This window comes from Neophocaena asiaeorientalis, unplaced genomic scaffold (genome assembly GCF_003031525.2).
Source record: "Neophocaena asiaeorientalis asiaeorientalis breed wild unplaced genomic scaffold, Neophocaena_asiaeorientalis_V1.1 scaffold472, whole genome shotgun sequence".
NCBI classification, from domain to species: Eukaryota; Metazoa; Chordata; class Mammalia; order Artiodactyla; family Phocoenidae; genus Neophocaena; species Neophocaena asiaeorientalis.
The window spans coordinates 541,152-567,312 of record NW_020174426.1 but is presented as its reverse complement, the minus strand read 5'-3'; the positions used below and the strand labels follow the sequence as shown (position 1 = coordinate 567,312).

Here is a 26,161-nt window from a genome sequence, read left to right as displayed (position 1 = left end):
GGTCTCAGAAAGCTTACCTGAAAAAAAAAAAAAAAAAGGGGGGTGGGGAGGGGTGGAGGTTAGCCTTGTTGACACCTGTCTTAGTCTGTTAGGACTGCCATAACAAAATACCACAGACTAGGTGGCTTAAACAAAAGTATATTTTCTCACAGTTCTGGAGGCTGGAAGTCCAAGATCAAGATGTGGGCAGGTTTGATTTCTGCTGAAGCCTCTCCCCTTGGCTTGCAGATGGCCGTCTTCTTTCTGTGTCCTCACATGGCATTTTTTACATGCACGCGCACCCCTGGTGTCACTTTCTCTTCTTTCTCCCGGCATTTTCTGACCCGTCCCTTCTCTCTTTTGGTCCCCATCTTGCGCCAGTCATGCATTAACCAGCCTGCCTAGTCCTGCTAGACAGTGAGCTCTGTGAGTGCAAGGGCTGCTTCTGATAGTACTCTGTTTCCCAAGCACTCAGTGCACAGCAGATGCTCAACAAACCTCAGATGTTTCTCGAAAGGAGCCCTAGGCATTGTTATGGACTGACTTGTATCCCCCCAAATTCATACGTGGAAGCCTTAACCCCCAGTATGACTGTATTTGGAGATACGGCCTTTCAGGAGGTAATTAAGGTTAAATGAGGTCATCAGGGTGGAGCCCTAATCCTATAGGACTAGTGTCTTGAGATGAGATGTGAGACATGAGAGGGATTCGGCACTTAGAGAACGGGAGGAAGGGCATTTTGGCAGAAGGGGCAAAGGCCTGGAGGGTTCCTGCCGAGACCCGCAGGTCACATTCAGGAGGCCAGAGCACAGTCTGAAGTGGGGAACCCATGAAGAGAGGCTGTGGTGGTGAGGCCACGGGAGGCCTCCTGGGCAGTGCTGAGCACATGGATTTATCTGACAGCAAAGGGTCACCTCTAAAAAGTTCTATGCTGAAGAATAGTCCACTCCTTTCTGCATTTTAAAAAGCTCTAATGTTCTGCAGTTCAGCTGTTCTCTGTCCCTCCTGTACCGCTATGTCATTTGTGGCTAACTGATGTCAGCCAATCAGTAATGGAATACACATTTGCTAAACGCATTAGGTCTCTTTTTATATATATACATACAATTTCTAAAGATTACTTTCCACTTACAGTTATTACAAAATATTGGCTATATTCCCTGTGTTGTACAACACATCCTTGAGCCTGTCTTACACCCAGTAGATTGTACCTCCCACTCCTCCACCCCTGTATGGCACCACCAGCCCCCCCACCCCACCACTGGCAACCACTAGCTTGTTCTCTGTGTCTGTGAGTCTGCTTCTTTTTTGTTATATTCACTAGTTTGTTGTATTTTTTAGATTCCACATATGAGTGATATCGTACAGTATTTGTCTTTCTCTGTCTGACTTATTTCACTTAACATAATGCCCTCCACATCCATCCTTGTTGCAAATGCATTAGTTCTTGATTTCTCCTCTGACAGGGGCTACTGTGTGTGTGTGTGTGTGTGTGTGTGTGTGTGTGTGTGAATTACATCTTGATTATAAATTGCCTTATGGACTCTGTGGTCTACTTCCCTTTGGTCTAGAGAGCAAGCATACATCATACTTGAATGTCTTATTTCATTACAGCCAACACCCATATGGATAATTAGGATCAAGACTGTTAAATTTGTGGTAATAAGCGCATGTGAAGCCTCATGACCTTGAACTCTGTCTGCTAAAAACTACTCAAGACCATAGGTCCACATCCTAAGAAACAAAAGGCTCACCACTTCCTGAAGGAGAGGATGAGTTGATGATTTTAAAGAGCTGTGCCTTACCATCATTTCATAGAAGCTGGTAGAGTAGTTAGAAAGAAGAAAGGGGAGCATCATTTGGGCTTTAATAGGTAATTCTTAGTAAAGCCCTTTTTAATAAAACTGATTCTAGCACTCTCGGAGAAATTTTCAAAAGACATTTCCTTCCTTATTGTAAATTCTGTCCTAAAAGAGGACAGGTGTTAAAGAAAGCATTTAGGTGCGCAAATAGAGATATATCAGTGTACATTGTCTGGGTAATATGATTATAAACAAAATCGTCCCCCAACCCAGAAAATCTCTCCATAAAAGTAGTAGAAAAGGAAAAGAGTTTTATTGTTGAATAAGCATTAAACCAGAATGTGGTGCACATCACAGTCAATCTGCAAAGACAGAATGAAGTTACACATTTTTGTAGGGCCGAGCAGATATAACCCATTACACACATATTTTCAGGATATTCATGAAATGCAAAGGCAACACAGCTATGAAAAATTTGTAACGTCTGTGCACGGAAGAGTGCTTAGAAGTCACTAAGGCAGGGATGATGTAGTAAGATTGACACCCAATCTATGAGTTCTCGTGAAATACACTAAGAATGAGGGTACTACACTCTCCCCCTCCGACGGGCGTGTCTTTGGACTTCATTATTAAAAGCCTTTCAACCTGTGTAAAGTACGGAATGGCTTCCTGTTAAAACTGGACAGTGAATATTGTTAGGATTGATAAGTCAGCACTCACATTCTATTCTCAACATGCTGGGGGAGGCCTACCAAGTAATTGTGCCTGTTTTCTTGTTTTTAATAGATTTTACAGTATTCCTTAATGGGGACAAGGGGAGGAAGAAGAGAAAAGAGATGTTCATGAATTAACAATAGAAATTCCTCCTCATGAATTATTTATTTTCTAGGAAAAGTCATATGAGATAGTGTTGTGCCTGATGTCAAGGGTCAATTGTCCCTTGCACACAGGAATAGTGCAAGGTCACTAGGACCTGAACCTCAGACTATTTTCTGCCCCATCTCAGCAGAGAAGATTTGCATGAGGAGTCAGAAAAACAGTTTGAGCAGTTATTCTCCAACTCTCCTGTGTTCAAAATAGTGTGTCAGATGGAAATGAAGTTGGAAGAGACAGACAGAAAGAAAAAGTGAAAGAAAGGCAGAGAATATAAAGGCTAAAAAATAGGAGAAGCGAGGTGGAGAAAGGAAAAAGAAAATGTACTAGGTCTGTCTCAGGCTGTACATTTTTCATTTCTTAGCTACCTCTCTATGTATTTATATTTTTTAAAAAATTATTGGGGGCTTTCCTGGTGGCACAGTGGTTGAGAGTCCGCCTGCCGATGCGGGGGACGCGGGTTCGTGCCCCGGTCCAGGAGGATCCCACATGCCACAGAGCAGCTGGGCCCGTGAGCCATGGCTGCTGAGCCTGCGCGTCCGGAGCCTGTGTTCCGCAACAGGAGAGGCCACAGCAGTGAGAGGCCCGCGTACTGGAAAAAAAAAAAAAAAATTATTGTGACAACCAAGTGCTAAAATCTCTATTTGTAGGCTCAGGATAGAAGAACCCCTCCCCCTCCTCGACTCCCTCTGCCCAGCCCTTTAATGGAGGTGGAAGAAATTGAAAGCCCCCAAAAGTCCACATTGAGGTTTCAGGACACTGAGTACCTCCACCAGTCTCTCAAGATTTGCTTTGCTGGGTTTTTCATAGATTCCTGTGACTGGTTGGTTTCAGCCATTCATTCAACAAACAACCTCTGAGCACTTATTATATAAAGCACATCATTGAGCTGAGAGTACAAAGATGAATAGGACACAGTCTCTCCTCAGGGAGTTCATTCCAGGGCCTTGCATCCTAGAGTGTGGGACCAGCAGCAGCATCACCTGGGTGATTGTTAGAAATGCAGGTTCCCAGGCTTCACCCCGGCTTGCTGAATCAAAATCTGCATATTTAACAAGCTACCTGGGCAATTCTTAAACATATTGACGTTTGAGAAGCACTGACCTAGTAGATTATTGGCAGGGGAGAGGGAGATGCTCTTCTGTTTCTCAATTCTTCCGTTCGTTCAGCAAGACAAAGGAGGTGCTGACGGCCTGGAGCTCACATTCTCATGGGGGAGAAAGGCGAAAAGAAGAAAATACATGAGATGGTTACAGGTCGTGCATAGTGCTATGAAGCAAATAAACTGAAATATGATAGAAAGAAACCAAAATGAACTATGACAGGTAGGGTGGTGGAAGCCTTCAGGAGTAAGTTATTTCTATTTTGTATCTAGCTTTCTGTTCTAAAAATGGAAACGTAGTCACTGGTCCTATGTGAAAAGAGCCAAAGATTATAATACTTCGTCCTCCTTTCCTTTTCTCCCCACTCCCCATCCCTCTGCCTCTGGCACCAGCCCTGAAACTATAGATGCCACCTAGCAGGTACAGTCACAGCCAGGCCCATTGAAAAGTCCAGGCTGCAAGCAACTAAGAATTTGGATGCAAACTGAATTATAAAGCCCAGGAAGAAGTACTGGTGTTACCTTTCTGGTTGGGGTAAAGAGGCATTAGAGAATATCGAAGGGCTGGAAACTGGTGTGTAGCTTCCTATCTCACTGTTTTCTTGCATCACTGCAGTCACGGGCCAGAGAGTGTGCTGATGGGGATTGTTGAGTGGGAAGGTGGCCTGCAAGTAAAGATGAGCAATGGGCATGTGTCGATACGTGCAATCACAACAAATTCAGACCTTCTCATCACCTATAGTGCTGGTGTTAACCTGCAGCAAAATCAGTGTTAGGCCTTAGTTCAGCCCAAAAGTATGTTGTGAGCATGCATTTATTTTCGGCACAGATCCTAATGCCCTACAGTTAGACCACCTGAGGCACAACCCAATGATTGCCCAAAGAGAGGCTATGGATAGACCAGTAGGTGGAGGACAGGGTTTCAGGTATTGCTCCTCTAGAAATTATGTGTCAGGAAGGAACGCACAAGTCAAAGATGGCGCACTCTTCCTGACCTGTGAGCATTGTGCCGGCTGTCCAGCTGTTCGTGTCATTTACAGTATATTTAATGCGGCAAATCCAAACCACAGGCAGAGAAAGGGCATCTGCCCACTGTTCCAGTTATCTCTTGCTGCATGACAAACTATCCCCAAATTTAGTGGCTTAAAACTTTGTCAAAGTTTTGTTGAAAAAACTCACACCCATTAGGATGGCTACTAACACCCAGTTTTATTACATCTCACAATTGTGTGGATCAGGAATTTGGAAAGGGTTTAGCTGAGCAGTTCTTCTGCTCCATGTAGCATCAGCTAGGGTCACTTGGTGGCATTTGGCAGGTAGATCAGTAGTATGGAGGGTCCAAGAAGGCTTCATGCATAGGTGGGGCCCTTGCAGGAATGGCTGGGAAGGTGGGCTCAGCCAGGCCATTCTCCCTCTCCACATACTACCAAGGCCTCTCTATGTGGTCACTCCAGCAGGGGAATCAGAAACTGCCAGTTCTCTAAAGGTTCCCAACATCACTAATCACCAGAGAAATGCAAGTCAAAACCTCAGTGAGATATCACCTCACACCCATTAGGATGGCCAGTCTCAAAAAAGCAGAAAATAACAAGTGTCAGAGAGATGTGAAGAAATTGGAACCTTTGTGCACCATAGGTGGGACTGTAAAATGGTGCAATAGAAAACAGTATGGAGGTTCCTCAAAAAATTAAAAACAGAGCTTCCATATGATCCAGCAATCCCACTTCTGGGTATACATCCAGAAGAATTGAAAGCAGGGTCCTGAGGAGGTATTTGCACACCCATGTCATAGCAGCACTATGCACAATACCCAAGAGGTGGAAGGGACCCAAATGTCCATCAACAGATGAATGGATGAACTCAAGGTGGTACATACATATAATGGAATATTATTCCACCTTAAAAAGGAAGGAAATCCTGTCACAGGCTGCAACATGGGTGAACCTTGAGGACATTATGCTAAGTAAAATATACCAGTTGCAAAAAGACACATACTGCATGATTCCACTTAAAGGAGCTATCTAAGGGCATCAAATTCATAGAAACAGAAAGCAGAATGGTGGTTACTAAGGGATGGGGGTATGTTACTAAGAGAAAGGGGGATGTTGTGTAATGGGTATGGGATTTCAGATTTGCGAGATGGGAAGTCCCGGAGATCTGTTTCACAACAGTGCGAATATACCGAACACTACTGGACTGTACACTTCAACGTGGTTGAGAGGGTAAATGTATTTTATGTGTTTTTCTTTTACCATGTTAAAAAATAAACCACCAGTACTCTTAAAGCCCAGACTGAAGGGGAGGGGAACATAGAGCCCATCTCTCAAGGAGAGGAAAGGCAGAGAACCTGCAGCCAGCTCTACCCTGCCACACCCACTGTGGGGCAGATCCTGTCTGCAGCACCTGAGGGTGTAGATGGTGAGATGTTATTTCCAGGGGACTGTATTCAACCTCCCAGAGATGAAGGGTGTCAGAAGGCACTATCAGAGGTGGGCACAGTTTGAAACAATAGAGTGAGAGAAAATGACTAAGCTTGTATAGCCGATGAGAAAAAATGGCCTGGAATTCCGCCCTTACTCATTTTCACAACAAAGATTCAGCAAGCTATTCTGCTAAAAGCCTGACCACCCCCACGAAGCATTTTTCTCACTTAGACAGTGCCTGCCCCTCAGCTGTCCTGACAGTGGGAGCTCCAAGCCCTAACTGAATAGGTCGGATAGGAACAATATGCAGAAGCAGATCACAGGAGACCTTTCAAAGCCGGCAAACACATAGAAAATTCAACGACACCACAGCATTTAGACAGCCTGGACAATGTGGCCGTTATAAATGCTGCTCTCATGAACAGCGATTCAAATGACAGCTTCGTAAAGGGTTTGCAAAGAGCCCTTTGGAAATGGAACATAGGCGACTCGGAGCCCGTGACGTGTTACAAGGACAAACCCGGCTGAACAAAGATCCACAGCAGCATTGAATGACTTATTTATTCAGCCCTGCTCTGTACAAACCTGAGAGAAGATGACAGCTTTTAAATCGCCTCCCCTGAGCTTTGCAACATCCATGGTGCGTGGGAAATGTTAGCAAAAGTTTTGAAAAAAGCAGAATGTTTTACAAAGCGAAGATCACAGTGTAACCATGCTAATGCTACCACCAAATTCTGCAGACGGCCCTGGTGTCTCAGAATTATTAGGCAGAAGGAGTGACAGTAACATCTGGAGAGGGAAACTCTGCCCTTTATCCTATTCCACCTGCTGGCTTCACACGTCTGTTTGAAAGGCTAGCCCCTGCCAAGCTTTCAGGTGGAAAATTCTTTGTGCGGGCCATTTAAGTGATTGCTGTAGAATTCTAACTGCACTCCTTTGGCAAAGTGTTCTCCTGGTATTGTATAAGGAGTGTTGGTGTTCTGATCAACCCTGGAACACAGGTGCTGGTTCTTTTAGCCTAGCACAGGCTGCAGAATTCTCGCATGCCCCAGGGTTCCTGTTGCATGGTGGCGTCACGCACTAGGGAGCTGTGTCTGAGTAACCCCAGTCCAGCCAGCTTTCCCAGGAGGCCTCCTGACAGTGCAGCCTGTGCTCACAGCAGGACTGGGACTAGGGTGAGGCAAATGAGGAGCCTGGCATGCAAAATTTAAGGAGGCCCTCGCCCTGCATTTGCACGACCCTGAGAGTGAGCGCCTCCTTAAATCTCGTACCCGAGGAGCCCCACTTGCCTTCCCTAGTCCAGGCCTGGCTTGCAGGCTTCACTCTCTCTTTTCCCATTCACTCCTCACCTCCCCACCCAAGGTTAGTACTGGGGGTGGGGAGTATAGTCCCAATGTGGACAGTGGTCAACAAAGAAGAGAACTTTAAGAAGGAAGGGCTGAGTAATCGACGGTGAGATTACAGCGAGGGATCCAGTGAGGCATTTGGCTACACGGAGGCTACCCGTGACCCAAGACCAAAGCAGATCCAGGAAGGGTTGGTGATGAATGACTTGTCCTTGTCTGCCCCTCCGCCATGGGCCCAGATGGTGGACCGTAAACCGGAAACCCTGTGAGACTGGCCACAGAGGTTCCCTTCCTACAAGAAGGCTCAGGATCTTCCCAGGGAGGTACCTACCCTGTAGGAAGCTCCCTTCTCCCCAGGCTTGTGTGTCAGAACTAAAGCCCTGATCTAAAGCCCTTCTACCCCTGTTTGCTCTCTTCCCAGCCCAGTGGGATGTTATAAAGCCAAATCAGGCAGCTTAGAGCTGTGGAAAGAGAAAGCGGGAGTCTCCGTTTCCGAGATGCTAACAAATGGTTCACACCATGTCAGGCTTTTCTATCGTGAAGTCAGGGGTATATTCGTTTGCAAACCTAAGACAATGGGGACTCCCTCTCGCCTCCCTCTTGCCCTACATCACACACGTATAGTCCTGAGAAGTACACTTCCCGGGACTACCTTCTCTTCCACACACACGGCCACTTTTCATCGCCCATTTCCCTGTTCTCCTTCCTACACTTACAACCCCACTCCTCCTCCCCTCCCCCACTAGCACCTTTCACAAATCTTACTCGAAAACCCAGGCATGCAGCTTTGTGGATTTTAAATAGAAAATTATGCAGAGTGAGTGAATTATGCTGGAGTAGTGGAATCATGGACCCACAAGCCCAACTTTGGATACCATCAAGCTAGAGCACCTCCATGACACAGCAACAGAGACCACACCAAGTTCAGAAGTGCCTGTAGCGCTATGTAAAATCCATGAATGGCTTGCTTGTGTTGCTTATCTGAAGAAATCACCCTGCCTGCATGATTCAAGCTCAAAGAATCATTACAGACTAGTCATCATTATGACATGATCATATTTCAATTATCCCCTGTGTAGTCTGGGTACGTTAAAGCAACTTCTCTCACTGAGAGAAGTTCGTTAAAAATCATAAAGTGCATTAAAATTTTTTAAAGCATGTTGGAAAACAACAAGGGGCTAAATTCTAGAAACAACGACAGAATCTTTCAGAGGTTTCCCTAGCACTTATTCAAAAAGCATAATCTTATCTTGAGATGTGAAACGAGGACTAAAACTGAGTAATGGGCCAATTGTTTCATTATAATATGTGTTTCTAAGTGCTCTGTGATGTAAAACCCAACAGGCTTTTTTTCTTTCAGCCCCAATCTGGCCAACTAGGTGCACTGATCCATCTTCACAATATATAACGTGCCCTTAAGCCCTGGTCAACAGTGCCAAAGTCTATAAAAATCATACAAAGAATGGAGTCGAACATACTGTTTGTGGTCTCTATCAATATAGGCACAGTCCCTAATATGTTGGAGAAAAGAAAAAGCAGCCATCCCCTGAGCATTTGTCCTAAAGAAAGAATTTAAGAGAACAAATAGTTTTATATGCAAAGATATTCATTATTGATAATAATAACAAAAGAAACAGAAACCTACCTACATATCTGACATTTGTGAAATCATTGAGAATGTAATATTGAGCGTGGACTGGAGAGGAATGAGAACGGAATGGAATATTACGCAGTCATGAGAAACGGATGCTGATGATGCAGAGTGGAAAGGCAGGAAATACGTTTTTAATATAATGTTAAAAATGTCATCTATACTGTGATTCCTACTGTACCAAATAAGTGCACATTTTAGGTAAGAAATAGAAAGAGACATGGGAAGAAAACCGTTCGTGTCTCAAGGTGATTGGATCATGGATGATTCATCTTTATAATCATTCCTTTTGTAGCTATTAATAATGTCGATTGGATAAGAAAGTAAAACTTGGAAGGAAAAGGAAAATCCTCAAGGAGACATTTTCTATGCCAGGCAGAAAAATCAGTGATGCTTGGGATCATTTTGCATTCTTCCTTGCTCTTTCAAAGCAGCCTGTAATCTTCACCCACACATAGGGAATATGCATGTCTGGGTTATTAGGGGATCCCCTCACCAGGAAGACTGTGCTGTTTGTTTAATGGACCAGAAACCGCAAACTTTTCAAGTCTTTTTTGATAACAAATCTAAAGTTCATTTGAACCATTTGTTGGTGTGGTTTTTCCGTGACAAATATGCACAAAAATCTTGAGGACAGAAAATGATGCATTTCTTCTTTCTCTCTTTTGTCTTTCTCTTCCCCACCCCGTACCCCCTTCTGCAGTTCTGCTAAGCCAATATTCTCTAGAATGAGCACAAAACAAATCAAATAACAGCTAAACAAATTGAATAACAGCTTTTGTACATCAACATCGAGAAGGAAGACGCTTGGGAGAGATCAGAGTACCAAGATGGATATGGGCGAGAGTGAAGCGTCCACTGTCAAAGCACCTTCTAAATCTAGATCGGCAGAGATGGGAGTGATTTTCTGGAAGGAGATGTGATCACGGATTAAACACCAGCTCATTGGAAACTATCATTGAATAAGAGCAGATAATATTCATGAGAAATCACATTCAGGAAATATTTTAAGGAAAAGGAATATAAATGTGCTAGAATTAACATGTAAAATATATATGTACCGAAGTTTGTAAACTGTCCTTTTTTAATCAAACAGAAAACAGAAAGCTTTAATCTTTAAAGATTATTTTAAAAAAGGCAGTCCATCCTAAATTATTCCTATTTCAATAGCCAAGAAGCTGATCAAGCATCAGTTATGGAGGAAGCATCTTGGAAAATGCCTGTGAATGTTTTCATAGGAGCCATGACCTTTGGTTCCCATGTCTGCCGTTCATTTATGTCATTGTGTAATTAGTTAAAACCACTCGGTTAAGAGATGTAACGCTTCAAACTTTTTACCAATTCTGTGTTCAGTTTAATCTGTCTGTACGTGTTATTACTGAGAAAGTGTTTCTGACATATACTATTTCTCCATCAAGCTGTATATTACAGGAAGTACATCTTTACATCATAGTTTCCCGAGCAACATAGATTTCCCTCTCTTTCAGGAAACAGCATCAAGGAACTCTGAAAAATATAGAAAGCTCATTTTCACCTTGGATGCTCACGTATAATGTATAGGCTGCTATCAAATAAACACTTTTTCTATTTCTCCCTAATATATGCATAGGAATTTAATATACTTTATAAATAGCATCTAAAATACCTTCTTTTTTTTCTATTTCTTTGCCATACATAACATCAGAAATCCATATCCGTTCTTTCCCTTACTGACAGGCACTCATTTTTATCTTAAAAAAACACCATTCCATTAAACCCATTTCTAAATGATAGTGAGTGGTACTAACAAAATAAATAATAATTTAATAGCCTTAGAAATAAATGAATATAAACTTATACAGAAGAAACTTGATAGGAAACTTGATAGGAGTAAGTTGCTTTTTGTTTACTAATGTTGGTTTCAAGAAAACTCAATTTTTTTTTAGTTGGTTGGCATTTAGAAGTAGTGACAAATGATCAGTTGTCTTCAGCAATGTTTTGCTCCCAGGCTTCCCCCACCACCACCCTCACCGCATATCCTGCCAATATGCAACAACAGAAAAATATTTAATATTGAAGTAGCCAATTGCTTGAGAATGAAAACAAGCTAAAATGTATGTGTGGGGTAATCAGTGTAAGCCAAACCATGTGCTATACCTGAGCAGAAAACATGAACATGTAGAATGCCTTCATTTTTAGACTCGAAATTAAGATCCAATTAGCATATATCACTGGAAGAGCAGACAGAGCATAATACAAGAAGAATCAAGCAAGATACAGATCATGGTTGTTTTCTCTTACCCTGTCTCTATTAGGACCACACTCCTAGTTTTGCCAAATGTTTCTGGTACTACATCTTTTCACCATAAATGAGATTATGTTTCAAACGGCTAAAAAGTATATTACAGATACAGTCAAATATGTGAAACTCAACTCACAAAGATATGGATTTTCTAAAGAACCAAATTAGGGGAATACTTATTACCTCTAAAGTATTAGCTGTTCTGGGAGTTATTTGTTGCTTTAAATATTAACTCTCCCACTGCATTCAAAACACCCCGCTTACTAAATTCAATTACACACAACTTTTCAAGAATTCATTTTTGATTTAAAGGGAGGTACCTCTCTATTTTATCTATAATGAAAATAGAAGGTATTGGCTTTCTCTAATCAATGTAAATTACAGATTCCACTGGGAGTCCTACAACACTAATAGTGGTGTTTATGAAAATGAAAAAGTGCTTCCTACCCACATGCAAATGTCTTTAAGAAATTTTTTCCATACAACCTAAGTGTAATTTAGCATACCATAGTGCTCTGAAGTTGAGTCATTGACAATGTACCATTTGTACATAGGTAATACACATGTAAATCACTAAATGTTAAGTATACGAAGTATGTTTTTATCTTTTTTAAAAAAAGTGACTCCCTTTCTCATTCTGTTCTGTTGTATTGCGTCCAAAAGTTGTGTGTAATTTTTTTAAGGTCCAGGATATAAAGAAATTTGTTGGAATATCTGAATTTCTGTAAAAAATAAAAATAAGATTTTGTTATTTAAAAGATTGTTTGGTGGTGTGGCACACATTTGGTACATTCGGCATCTGTCTTTGTCCAGTGATCCAGTGACAGGTGATGATTTGACTGAAATAACTGTCTTCGGAAAAATCTCCTTCCTGTCAGATTGCATAATATTTGTCAACAGCAGACACATATTGGATGTGCAGGACCCTCACCATGTGGAAAGCACGATTAACATCTTCAAAGCCTCTTCTCGCCAAGTATAGATACACCTCAAGCTAAATCTTTATAGACTCAGTGGAATGAAAGTGATAAATGAATAGCCAGACTGTTAAGTAAAACCTGACATGAAATATTCTGAAACATCCAATTAATTGCTCCATCTCGACTTTTGCATATTGAAAACAGCCACCTGTTCCTCAGACATGAGCAGCCCTTTCACAGTAGTTCATATTGAGTATGTGTTGTCTGGGTAGGTCCCAATGCCAGATCCTTCATTTACTGTGTGACCCTAAACAACTCTAACCTCACCTATTAAATGAATACAAACAGTAATGCCTGGGCCCCATAGTGTTGTTGTGAGGCTATAAATGAAGGTATAGTGCTGTGCTGGTACTTGACTTGTAGGAGATATTCAAAGAATTTTAATTCCTTCCCTCCTACTATAGGCAAGACATTGAAGAAGAAAAGAAACTTGAAACACAGCCTCTGCTCTCAAAATGTCGAAGATAATTAGAGTAACATTTATGGGTAAGGACTGAAAACTCAATACCTTCCGGAGCCAGGGAGATAAGTAAATTACCAGAGCAAAGCAAGCTGGGGTGGGGAGATAAGAGGAAGTAGTGGGCACTGTGGAGCACTGGAGAGCTTAAGTCTTGTCTAAAGAGATGATGTTGCCAATACTCAGCTCTAGTCATTCACCAAATATGCACTGAGTCGCTGCTGTGTGTCAGGAACTGTTCTGAACCCTGGGAGGATAGTGGTAAACCAGACAAACAAGGTCCCTGCTCTTGTAGGTCTCATGTTCTAGTAGGAAAAGATAATAATCGGGAAAATGTCAGTTAATGATAATAGGTACCCTAGAGGGAATTAAAACATGGTGACGAGATGCAGAAGTTGGGAGGTGAATCAAGGAAGACTGCTCTGAAAAGGTGGCATTTAAAGTGAGACCTGAATGATAAGAACAAGCCAGCCAGGGGGAGCCACTAGTGTAATGGCTCTAAGGCAGGAATAAGGTCACTACTCGTGAGGAACAGCAAGGTGGCAGGGAAGGGGATGTGAGCTGTGCCAGGAACCAGCTTCCGGTTTGGTAGGCCAGAATGGATGGTACACTTTTTAAGTGTTAGAGAAAGCCATATGAGGGTCTTAATAGGAGAGAGATGGAGACCATCTTACATTTTTAAAAGATTACTCTTGGCTTCTGCTTCTAGCAGTATGACCTAGGTACTCTAAAAAGCCTTCCTCACACTATTCTACCAGGTCTTGGATAAATTACAATGAGCTTATTTTAATTTTTAAAAATTTTTTATTTTGTATTGGAGTATAGTTGATTTACAATGTTGTGTTTCGGGTGTACAGCAAAGTGATTTAGTTACACATATTCACATATCTATTCTTTTTCAGATTCTTTTCCTGTATAGCTTATTGCAGAGTATTGAGTAGAGTTCCCTGTGCTATATAGTAGGTGCTTGTTGATTACTTTATATATAGTAGGGTATGTATGTTAATACCAACCTCCTAGTTTATCCCTCCCCCCACTTTCCCCTTTGGTAACCATAAGTTTGTTTTCTAAGTCTGTGAGTCTGTTTCTGTTTTGTAAACAAGTTCATTTGTATCATTTTTTTTTAGATTCCACATATAAGTGATATCATATGACATTTGCCTTTCTCTGTGTGATTTACTTCACTTAGTACAGTAATCTCTAGGTCTAACCATGTTGCCACAAATGGCATTATTTCATTTTTTTATGGCTGAGTAATATTCCATTGTATATATGTACCACATCTTCTTTATCCATTCATCTGTCAGTGGACATTTAGGTTGCTTCCATGTCTTGGCTATTGTAAATAGTGCTGCAATGAACATTGGGGTGTATGTATCTTTTTGAATTATTGTCTTCTCCAGATATATGCCCAGCAGTGCAATTGCTGGATCAAGTGGTAGCTCTCTGTACCAGTTTACATTCCCACCAACAGTGCAAGAGGGTTCCCTTTTCTCCACACCCTCTCCAGCATTTATTGCTTGTAGACTTCTTGATGATGGCCATTCTGACTGGTGTGAGGTGATAACCTCATTGTAGTTTTGATTTGTATTTCGCTAATAATTAGCAATGTTGAGCATCTTTTCATGTGCCTGTTGGCCACCTGTATGTCTTCTTTGGAGAAATGTCTATTTAGTCCTTCCACCCATTTTTTGATCGGGTTGTTTGCTGTTTTGATATTGAGCTGCATGAGCTATTTGTATGTTTGGGAGATTAATCCCTGTGGGTTGCTTCATTTGCAAGTATTTTCTCCCATTCCATAGGTTGTCTTTCTGTTTTGTTTATGGTTTCCTTTGCTGTGCAAAAACTTTTAATTTTAATTACGTCCCATTTGTTTATTTTTGTTACAATGAGCTTATTTTTAATAGACAGCTTGGCTTGCAAGGAAGTAAGAGAAATCCCAAAGTCATAAAAAAGAAAAAGAGTAAAAAGTAGCATGCACTGTAAGCAAATGCAAAATCCATATATCAGAGTAGGGAATGGGAGGAGGCTAAGCCTTGGGCCACTGCAAGTAGATGGGCTAAATTTGAGAATCTCACCCTAGACCAGGACACTTGAAGATGGCCATAACCTTAGACAGGGGTGGCCTAGGAAGAATATTCATGCTAGCAAACCAAAGAAGCTTATCAAGAAGTCTGTCTCCACACTGATTCTAGATAGGGTGAAAAAGAAAAAGAGGAATAGTCACCCTCTGAAATTTTTAACCCATGAAACTGGCCCCCTCTAGTCTGGAATTCAATCTTACACTCTCCTTATGATCAAAGAAACTCCAAACCAAGAAATCAAAGAACTTGCTAGAGCACTGGTAGCTGGCAGATCTCAGGCACACAGATCTCACCAATTATGTTCAACAAAGTAAGTGCTCACAATATTAAAATTACTAAACACACAAACCATGAGACAGAATCATCAGAAATAATTAACAGATTTATTGCCCCAGAGATTTTAGATATTGGAATTACTATATAGAGAATATATATAATCATGTTTTATATGTAAAAGAAATAAAGGTGATTTCTAAAAAATAAAAAAATGTAAAGAATCCATTAGATACAACCAGATAGATTTGAAGCAAAATGCTTAGAATTGAAAAATATGATCCCTGAAATTTAAAATAGGATTTGTAAATTAAATATAAATTAGGTGTAATTGAAGAGGAAAGTTGTGAACTAGAAGACAAATCTAAAGAAGTTTCCCAGAATGAAATACAGAAAGCCAAGGGGTTGGAAAATAAAAAGAGGCTAAGCATCAGGGAAGATATATGTGTCTAATCAGAGTTCCACTAGGAGAAATAAAATAATGGAAAGACAATATGTGAATAGAAATTGTTTGAAAATTTGCCATAAATGATGAAAGATATGAATCCACACATATAGGAAGTATGATAGATATCAAGCAAGATAAATGAAAAGTAAATTCAAGCATGACAGTAAAAGTGTAGTCCAAAGTTAGAGGAACTACCATAAAAGTAACCAAAGAGAAATGTATACTACCTACAAAAGAACAATTTCTAGACTGAAAATAAATACCAGAGACATTAGCATAATATATTCGAAGTGCTGAAGTAAAATAATTGTCAGTCTGAAACTGTGTTTCAGCAAAACTCATTTTTCTAATTAACAGTTTTTTTAAAAATTATAGTTGATGTACAATATTATATAGCAAAACTCTTTTTAAGACCAAAGATGGAATACAATCATTTTCAGATAAATGAAACCTAAGGGGATTTACTAGCAATAGACCAAAACAGATAAAATTTCTGAAAATGAGTCAAGAAGTATGGTTTGAGAGACTTCCCTGGTGGTGCAGTGGTTAAGAATCTGCCTGCCAATGCAGGGGACATGGGTTCGAGCCCTGGTATGGGAAGATCCCATATTCCGCGGAGCAACTAAGCCTGTGCTCTACAACTGTTGAGCCTGCGCTCTAGAGCCTGCGAGCCACAACAACTGAGCCCGTGAGCCACAACTACTGAAGCCCGCATTCCTAGAGCCTGTGCTCCACAACAAGAGAAGCCACTGCAATGAGCAGCCTGCGCACTGCAATGAAAAGTAGCCCCCGCTCGCCGCAACTAGAGAAAGCCTGCGTGCAGCAACAAAGACCCAATGTAGCCAAAAATAAATAAATAAAAGTAATTAATTAATTAATTTTTAAAAGAAGAAGTAAGGTTTGAGATTCAAGAAGGAATAGACGGCTTCCCTGGTGGCGCAGTGGTTGAGAGTCTGCCTGCTGATGCAGGGGACACGGGTTCGTGCCCTGGTCCAGGAGGATCCCACATGCCACGGAGCAGCTGGGCCCATGAGCCATGGCCGCTGAGCCTGTGCGTCCGGAGCCTGTGCTCCACAACGGGAGAGGCCACAACAGTGAGAGGCCCACGTACCAAAAAAAAAAAAAAAAAAAAAAAGAATAGAGGGCAAAGACTTTGGGACGTGTGAATAAATCTAAACAAACATTGTACAAATTAATAATAAAACATTAATTTGTGGAATTAAAAAAAGAACTAAAATACTGGGTAACAATAACATGTAAATTAGGATGAGATAATCAGAGTTTAAGAAATGTGTATTAATTGGGAAGAGAGTTGAGATATAGATGAATAATAGCTCACAACTGATTGTTTATAGTGTACTAGACATATGTAATAACTCACTTAACCCTCGTAACAACCTTCTGAGTTACATACTATAGTTATCCTCAGTTTACAGATAAAAGTGGCACAGAGTTTAAATAATTTACCCAAGGTCACACAGCTAGAAAGCAAAGAGCTGGGTTCAGTCTCAGGTAATATAACTCTAAAATGGATACACTATATAGTATTCTCTGTGCTGTTTTTAGAAAGTTAAAAATAAGTGATAAAAATTTAAGTAAACAGTATAAGATATAGTTTCAAAACAATGAGGGGAAGTGGAATAAGAAAGAAAAAAACACTAAATAAGTACAAAAGAAGGCCCTCCCCAAAAAACAAAAAAGTAGAAAAAGCAGAACAAATAAAATGCACAATGTAAGATAGAAAAAAATAAAACCAAATTAGATAACATAATAACAGAAGTAGATTAAAATTAGTTAAAAGAGAGATTTTGAGATTCGATTTTTAAAAACCCATAAATATGCTGTTTACAAGAGACATATTCGTGCCAAAAAAAAAAAAAAAAAAAAAAAAAAAAAAAAACATAAGGACACAGAAAAATTAAAAATAAAACGTTCCTTATGTGCTACACCTCAATTTTTTTAAATGTTAATATTCCACAAAGAAAATAACTATCAAACTTTCAATTAACAGATTATTTAAATCTAGTACACAATTATCCAGAGAACAGAAAGAAGCAATGGTCCTACAGCTCATTCTGAGGACAGTTTGAAAAAGGAAAACTACAGGCCCCTCTGTATCCTAACAGGAACAGCATTCTAAAATGTATCTATTTAGGGCTTCCCTGGTGGCGCAGTGGTTGAGAGTCTGCCTGCCGATGCAGGGTGCATGGGTTCATGCCCCGGTCCGGGAGGATCCCACATGCCGTGCAGCAGCTGGGCCTGTGAGCCATGGCCGCTGAGCCTGCACGTCCGGAGCCTGTGCTCCACGACGGGAGAGGCCACAGCAGTAAGAGGCCCGCGTACTGCAAAAAATAAATAAATAAATAAACAAAATATATCTATTTAAATCACCACATTAAGAGGCTAAAAGATAAAAACCATATGATTGCCTGATAAATGCAAAAAAAAATCATTTGATAAAACTTAAAACCTGATGGTAATAAGAATTTTTACAAAAGTAGGAATGAGGACAATTTACCTTTACCTAAGAAACAATTTCTATCAAACAATATACTTTTACTTGGAATTATGACAGGTAAAAAGTAGTCCCTTAAAATAAAGAACAAGACAGATAAGCCCACCATCAGTACCTTTGTTGATACTACATAATCTTCGCCAGCAGAGTAAAACAAGAAATAGAAGTAAAAGGGATAAGAATATGAAAGGAAAACTGAAACTATCATCATTTTATGATTATAATTACTCATAAAAGATACAGGTAAAAATTATTAGAATCTATAAGAAATTAATTAAATGACTAGATTTAAGATCAAAATATAAACATCACATTTCTAAAAAAAAAAACTGGGGAAGTAAAAGGGAAAAACTCAAGCATTTTTTTCTGCCTTTTCTGTATAAACTGTTCCATGGATAATGAACTAGTAGGCAAAGGGAAGCATCTCATACAATTATTCAAAGTAATACATGAAAGCAAAATGGTAGAAATAGAATATCATCTTTTTGCAACCGACAATGAATTAATGAGTCTAAATATTGAGTATCAATGGCTGCTAATATTTTTTTAAAAGAGTGAAAACCAGACTTCCTGAAAAAAACATAAATGGATAAAACCCGAGCCTGATGAAGCATCTGGATCAAGCTGCCAATTTCTAAGAAATCCAGAGGACACAGGAACATGATGGACTATAACATGAGTGTGCAACCAGCAAAATCCACACTGTAGAACTCTGTGTCAAACAGACTGAGTTTGCAACAGATGAAGTGTAGGGAAAAGCAAAGGATGGAGGGAGAATCCATAGATTAAAAGAGACTTAAAAGACATAACAAGGTGTTTTTAAAAAAAAAAAAAACAGGCAAGACTAAATTATAGCGTAAAATAATGCAAGGGAGAGATTGCTATGAAAGACAGGATAGTGGTTATCTAGGGGGAAGAGAGGGGACTGTGAACTGTATGGGGCATATAGAGGGACTTCTGAGATGACAGGAAAAGTTGTTTCTTGACCTGGATAGTGGCTACAGTGTATCCATCTTATAGTTATCCACTAAGCTCTACATTTGTTTCATTTAGTGTTCTGTTTCTATGCTTTACTTTACAATTTAGAAGTTTTAAAAAGTTTTTTAAGAAGTTATATTTCTCTGTCACACAGCAAGCAATTAGAAAACATAACTTCAAAAAAATATATTATTAACTCATGATACCCAGGAATACATCTAGCAAAATATGTATAGAACCTTTATGGAAAAAATAATTTTAAAAATAATAATAATAATAATAAAACTTCAGTGAAAGACTTGAAAGAAATTATTTTTAAATATAGAGATATACTATATTCACTGATAGGAAAACTCATTAGCATTAAGATCTGATTCTCCCCAAATTGGTTGTTGTTGGGAGACAATTCTACATGAGCCTCTTGTATTTCTGAAGGTCTTGTGTGCAGAGACACTAACTGCTTTTATTTCAAGCTATCTTTTCAAGACTCTTTGTATACTAACAGCCTGGGAGGATAGAGACAGGGTTTCCCTCCAGAGCAAGAGAGTAGATTTTTTATTGTTCTCTAAAAAGATAATGTCTCCCTCTGGGGCAAAGATCAGGCTGACTCATTGCCCATTATAGAAGATGCAGGTTCCCTAAGCTCAGTGTCCTCTCCTGTAATATAACCCACTGGACTGCAGCTACCACCCAGCCCTCTTCTCATAGCCCTCTGTCTGGAAACACGGCAAGGGGAACCAACACGCTGCTTGCTGTGCTATGAGTAATAGATCCCGTCCTTCGTCTGTGACCCAGGAGTCTCGTGTGTTCTGCCAGCATAAATGAGACTGTGGCAGGCTAGCTTATTCATTTGTAAGTAGGATAAATCTCAGACCCTTCACAGTTCCTCATAGTTAACCACTTGGGAAAAAAAGAGAAATTAGATACCTACTTACATTGTACACAAAAATCTACTCCGTATGAATTAAGGACTTAACTGTGAAAAGCAAAAATTTAACTTTTAGAAGAAAATATAACCTAAGAAAAGGGAAAGATTTATTGAACAAAACACAGAAATCATAAAGGAAATAAAGTCAACTAGGTTAAAAGACTTCTGTTCATGAAAATATTCCATAAAGAAAGCTAAAAGCCACAAACTGGGAGAAAATATTTGTTAACTTTATTAGTGGTAAAGGATAACAATACAGAATATATAAGAACTCTTGAAAATCAATTTCCTAAAAGCCAAAAAAAAAAAGGAAAAATCAAACAAAAGACATGTATAGGAATTTAATAGAAAAGGAAACAAATGGCAGACATATGAAAAGATACTCAACTTCATTAGTAATTTAAAAATGTTAATTAATTGCACAATGATAATGTCCATTTTATTGGCATAAATTTAAAGCACTAGTATGATTTATAGCAATAGGGTTTCTTATACTGTTAGTAAAAGTAAAATTTGGTATAATCACTTCAAAATATAATTTGGCATTATCTTGTAAAATTGAGCATTTGCATACACTAAAGAAATTCATCAATTCTATTTCTAGGTATAACGCCTGAGAAATTCTTGCCCATAAGCACCAAAAAGCATGTACAAGAATGGAAAATACCAATATTTATCAACAGAGAATAGATAAATAAATTGTGGATTTATTTATGTGGATAATTAACTTATTAAGTTGATGAATTAATACTACTATAAGTATGGAAATGAATAAACACAAGTTACAAATATCAACATAAATGATTATATTATATTAGATATATACTTTTGAGTGGGAAAAAAACAGCAGATACACTATGGCTTCATTTTTATAAATCTCAAAAACAAAGGAAAACTAAACTGTTTAGTGATAAATATCTATATGGTAAAACTATAAAGTTGTAAGTACAGAAATGATAAAAACAAATCTCATGATTGTGATTACTTCTGGAGAGTTGGGAGGGATTATAATCAAGGAAAGGTATACAGGCAATTTCAATAGTTCCAGATCTTAATTGAGTGAAATGCATGCATATATATAGATATATTTCAATGAAGATGTCAGCATTTTAAGAAAAAACAAGTTTTTAGATGAAAGCACTAACTGAGTCTTTAAAATATACTTGACCATGCACTAACAGTAAATATTATTTTCTCTTAAACTGGAAGTAAATCTTTATCTGTTAGAAATAATGCGGCCAAACAATGTGAATCTGAAGAATTTTGTTGCCAACACTTTATAGCAAGTATATGAGCCAAAGTGATTTAAGTTTGTAAAAATGCAAAATAGTATAAACAAAACTTGTGCTATACCAGATTTGAACGTCTAGTGAGAATAACAGTCATACTGTTTTCTGCATTGTGTTCTTTTTGCATTCATTTTTCACTTTTGTTAAAGATTCAAAACATACATATATATCACATTTTTGTATCAAATATTATCTAATGAAATAAGATAAAACAAATTGAATATTTTAAAAGATAACTTGACAGTTGTGCGGAAAACAGACAGTAGAAGCAGGGACATTGGGGGAAGGCTACTGCAGTAGTCAAGGTAAGAGAAGGTGGTGGCCTCAACTAGAAGAGGCAGTGAAGATGGAAAGAGGTGGATAAATTTGGGATGATGTTGCAGATTGGGTTTCCTGGGAAGCTGACTCTGAGAAAGATCAGGGTGAAATAAGTGTATAATTCGGGGCTCTTAGCATCAACACCCTTGACAGGGAAATAAAAGGGAAAGGAAGGGAGCAGGTTGGGCAGAAGGAGAAGTTGGGCTGTGATGCAGTCTCAGTGAAGGCCTTAGCAGAGTCATCCTGTGTTAGGAGTCGGGCCTCAAGCATCAGTCACTGTACATGGTTTGCTTACCCCCAGGAAATGGGTGTGACCTTGAATGTGGTGGCTCTCTTCAGGTGAGGGCAATTTCCAGAGAGGGCAGAGTGGCTGTGAGTTGGCAACACATCCAGCAGCTGTGGGCATAAGTCCCCTAGTCCCCTCTGAGGGGCACGTCACAGCATCTAGTACAGATATGTGTTGGGGGAATAGGAGACTTGCTGATGAATGTGGAAGATGAGGAAAGACAGCTACTGATTTTTTGCTCTGAGAGCAGATGGTGGTGCCATTCATTGACATAGGAAGAAGGGGAGGAGGAAGAGGTTTAGGAGATGGAAATCCAAAAACTCTTTTCTGTGATGTTTAAGTTCAAGATGCTTATAAAAATTCAAGAGGAGATGGCAAGTTAGATAGGCAGTTAGATGTAGACATGTGGACTCCTAAGGAGAAGTCCAGGGTAGAAAACAAAACAAAACAAAACAAATTTAGTAGACATGGCAAATAGATGACTTTTAAAGCTCTGAGACTGGATATGATCATTTAGGAAGATTGTACAAATAGAGAAGAGAACCCTGACCAAGCCCAAACCACGCTGACTTTAGAAGTGGGGCAGAGGGACTTCCCTGGTGGTGCAGTGGTTAAGAATCCACCTTCCAATGCAGGGGATGTGGGTTTGATCCCTGGGTGGGGAACTAAGATCCCACATGCTGCAGGGCAACCGCCCGCGTGCCGCAACTACTGAGCCTGCACACCACAACTAGAGAGCCCACATGCCACAACTAGAGAGCCCACACGCTCTGGAGCCCATGTGCCACAGCTAGAGAGAAGCCTGCATGCTGCAACGAAGAGCCTGTGTGCCACAGTGAAAGATCCTGCATGCCACAACTAAGACCTGATGCAGCCAAAAATAAATAAATATTTTTTTTTAAATTGAACTCATCTTTTTTTTTTAAGACTAGTTTTTGTAAGTCAATTTATTTTTTTTAAGTATCATTTTAACTATTTATTTTTGGCTGCATTGGGTCTTCGTTGCTGCACACAGGCTTTCTCTAGTTGCGGCAAGCGGGGGCTACTCTTCGTTGTGGTGCGTGGGCTTCTCATTGCAGTGGCTTCTTCTGTTGCGGAGCACGGGCTCTAGGCGCGTGGGTTTCAGTAGTTGTGGCTCGCGGGCTGTAGAGCACAGGCTCAGTAGTTGTGGCGCACGGGCTTAGTTGCTGGGCGGCGTGTGGGATCTTCCCAGACCATGGCTCGAACCCATGTCCCCTGCATTGGCAGGCAGATTCTTAACTACTGCGCCATCAGGGAAGCCCCAAAACTGAACTCATCTTTGAAAAAAAAAAGAAGTGGGGCAGAGGATAGGAGCCAACAAAGAAGACTAAGAGGAACCCATGACATGGGGTATAATGGAAGCCAAGTCCTGGGGAAAAAGTATTTCAAGAAGCAAAGAGTAATTAAGTGTCAAATGCTGCTGAAAGGTCAGGTAAGACAAAGCAGAGAGGAGACCACTGGATTTGGAAATTACAGGGGTAACGTGTCACTGACAAGAACAATCTTTGTGAAATAATATAGATAAAATATGAGCAGTGAATTAGGGAAGAGAGTTGAAATTGAGGAGGTGGAGGCAGCAATATAGACAACTTTTACAAGAAGTCAGTCATAGCCATTTGAATCTGAGAGACTAGGATTGGTTGCTAGCCTTTTGAGTTTCTCAAGATAAGACGGAATTTTTTATAATATCAGTTGTCCAATAAGTTGGTACATTGTTCAACACAGTGCAGACCAACATTGTGAGGATCAAAAATACATCTAGGAGTCAGGTTCAGCCAGTGGGTTATGAGTTTCTGACTTCCATCAAGAAAGCGAACTCTCAAAAAGTAAACTATTATAAATATCGTGGTAGAGCATGCTCCAGGACAGGTGAGTGAGTACAGGAAAATTGCGGAGGCTAGAATGCATAGAAAGTTGGGGAAGGTTCACTTAAAATGACCCCGGAGAGGAAGGCAAGCCTCAGATGGACTTTCTCAAGGTCAAGATTGAAGGAGGAGGAAGAAAAAATTGCTGGCAAACGCTTGTGGCCAAATCACCTGTCCTCCGACGTAGCATTTATCAGCACTAACACTTACATTCTGATTTCCGTGTGGCCCTCTCATTGATGTTATTTAGGTCCGAGAGCCAGATTGTCAATGGCTTTTCATTTCAGCTACTTTGAAGTTTGGACTTTATTCTGCAGACAATAGGAAACCATTGAAAGTTTTTGAATAGGGGAAAGATATATAATCAAAGTGAGTTTTTAACAGGATTATTTCTTCAGCAGTGAGCAGGATGGAGTCAAGCAAGGCTAGGTTAGATGCAGAAAGTCCATGTAGGAGATTTTTCTGGTTGTGGAAATGGAGAGTAAGAGGTGAAGATTGATGGGTGTGGGGCATTAGAAAACAAAGACAATGCTCAGTCTACGTTAGTGTGTGTGTGTGTGTGTGTGTGTGTGTGTGTGTGTGTGTGTGTGTGTGTGTTGGGGGAAGGGAGGAAGGGTGACAGTGGGGTTGTGTGGGCTGGCATGTCAAAAGCAATAATAGCCAATATATGGATGGCACCATATAGCCTACAAGTGCTTGCACATCCATTATCTCATTCGCCCTCACCACACCCGTGTGAACTATTATTATGCCCATTTAACAAATGTGGAATCTGAGGCTCAGAGAGGTTAAATGATTTGCCCATAAGGTCACAAGATGTTCTTGACCATGGGTGTCCTCACTCCGTGTTTTGACAATGGCTTTCAGATACACTTAGGCTCTTGATGGTGTGTGGGCAGGAGTCAGCCTGTGTTTGCCTTTCGAAAAGCATGTCCTGAAATTTCAGTTTCTTGGAGGGATTGGCTGAATTCCACTTCTTTGATGCTGGTTCCCTGTGAACTTTCTAAAAGAGACTATAATTTACATATGACAGCTGGAGAGAAAAAAAGAAAGAATCCATTTCTAAGTTAGTTTTCCATTTTGACTCCAGGCATTCTCTGAAATGAAACATTAATTCTCTCTCCTAGGCAGGGTAACAGTTAGATCATTAAAATTCTCATCCTGAAAAAAAAAAAAATTCTCATCCTGTGAGAGCCAAACCTTGGTGAACTGAGATGAGAAAATACATTTATTTACCTGTCTTCTCACTGCCTGCCATGCACTCTCTCAAGTAAAAAGCTAGGAATTCCCTTCTAGTGGGTGAGATCTGTTTCATTATCTCAATCACAAGTCCATAGGCCCAGGGGCTCAGATGTCAAACCAACCTAGCGGGTCAATTCTAGCTTCCTGAATTACTTAAATACTGGCTTTTTCTCTGGCATTAACTGAAAGGAACTTACCCAAGGACTAAATTGACAGCTGTATTTTCAATTATGGACTAAAGGCTGCTTCTTATCCAAACCAAGATGGCCGACTGAAAGAATCCCAGAAGTATGTGGATGTGATGTTACCTTGCTGATGGACTTTCTCAAGTCAAAACATTTACTTAAAACTTTGTCTTCTTCCAAAGCAGGAATTTCTAAAACTTTAGAAGCAGCTTTCCTTATAAAACCCTTTACATTTTTCAGGTCTTTTAACTTTAAAAAGCTTGTGACTTCTCTTCTAGGTGATTAAAAGCCATTTTGAATTAAATACAGTTGCCCTGATCTTGTCAAAAATGATGGTGCTTTCCTAGAGCTTAATTTACTATACAGAGTTAGAAAGCAGTTGAATTTTTAAAAATTGATTTATACTGCCATCTAGTGATACATTTCATTGCAAATTTCAACACCCTAGAGTACATTTTGGTAGGTCTGCTAGGTTACCCTTAAAAACTTCGTAGAATCGAGGATTTATGCTCCAAATAGAAAGCAAACTAGCTCCTCTACACAGCGTACAAGGCCCCTCTCATATACAAAGGCTAAGAAAAAATTTTAACGCAGATATAGAAGGGAGCTCCCAACAGAGGTCCTGTTAAACCACAGAGGCTTCTTACATTAGCTTTTTCACTTATATCTTTGATTTTTATTGTAATTATCCAACATAAGCTGTTTATTTCTTCTAGGCAAATAAATTCAATCCTGGCTGACTAATTTAATGGTCACTCTATCTGAAAAAGTAGAATTGCATACAGGTTAAACATATGGGAGCTACCATGATGTTGTCCAGGTTCAAATCCTAGCT

The 26,161-nt window shown here is 39.9% G+C and overlaps 1 long non-coding RNA gene across 1 annotated transcript in view; it reads left to right on the top strand.

Annotated features, from left to right (window-relative positions):
* The window catches only part of LOC112407439 (uncharacterized), a 163,676-nt gene extending 153,483 nt beyond the window's left edge, over nucleotides 1-10,193 (top strand). Inside the window, exon 2 of the long non-coding RNA XR_003004742.1 lies at nucleotides 9,880-10,193. This is a non-coding gene — a long non-coding RNA (uncharacterized LOC112407439). The remainder of the gene's footprint in view (nucleotides 1-9,879) is intronic.
* The last annotated feature ends 15,968 nt before the right edge of the window (nucleotides 10,194-26,161 follow it).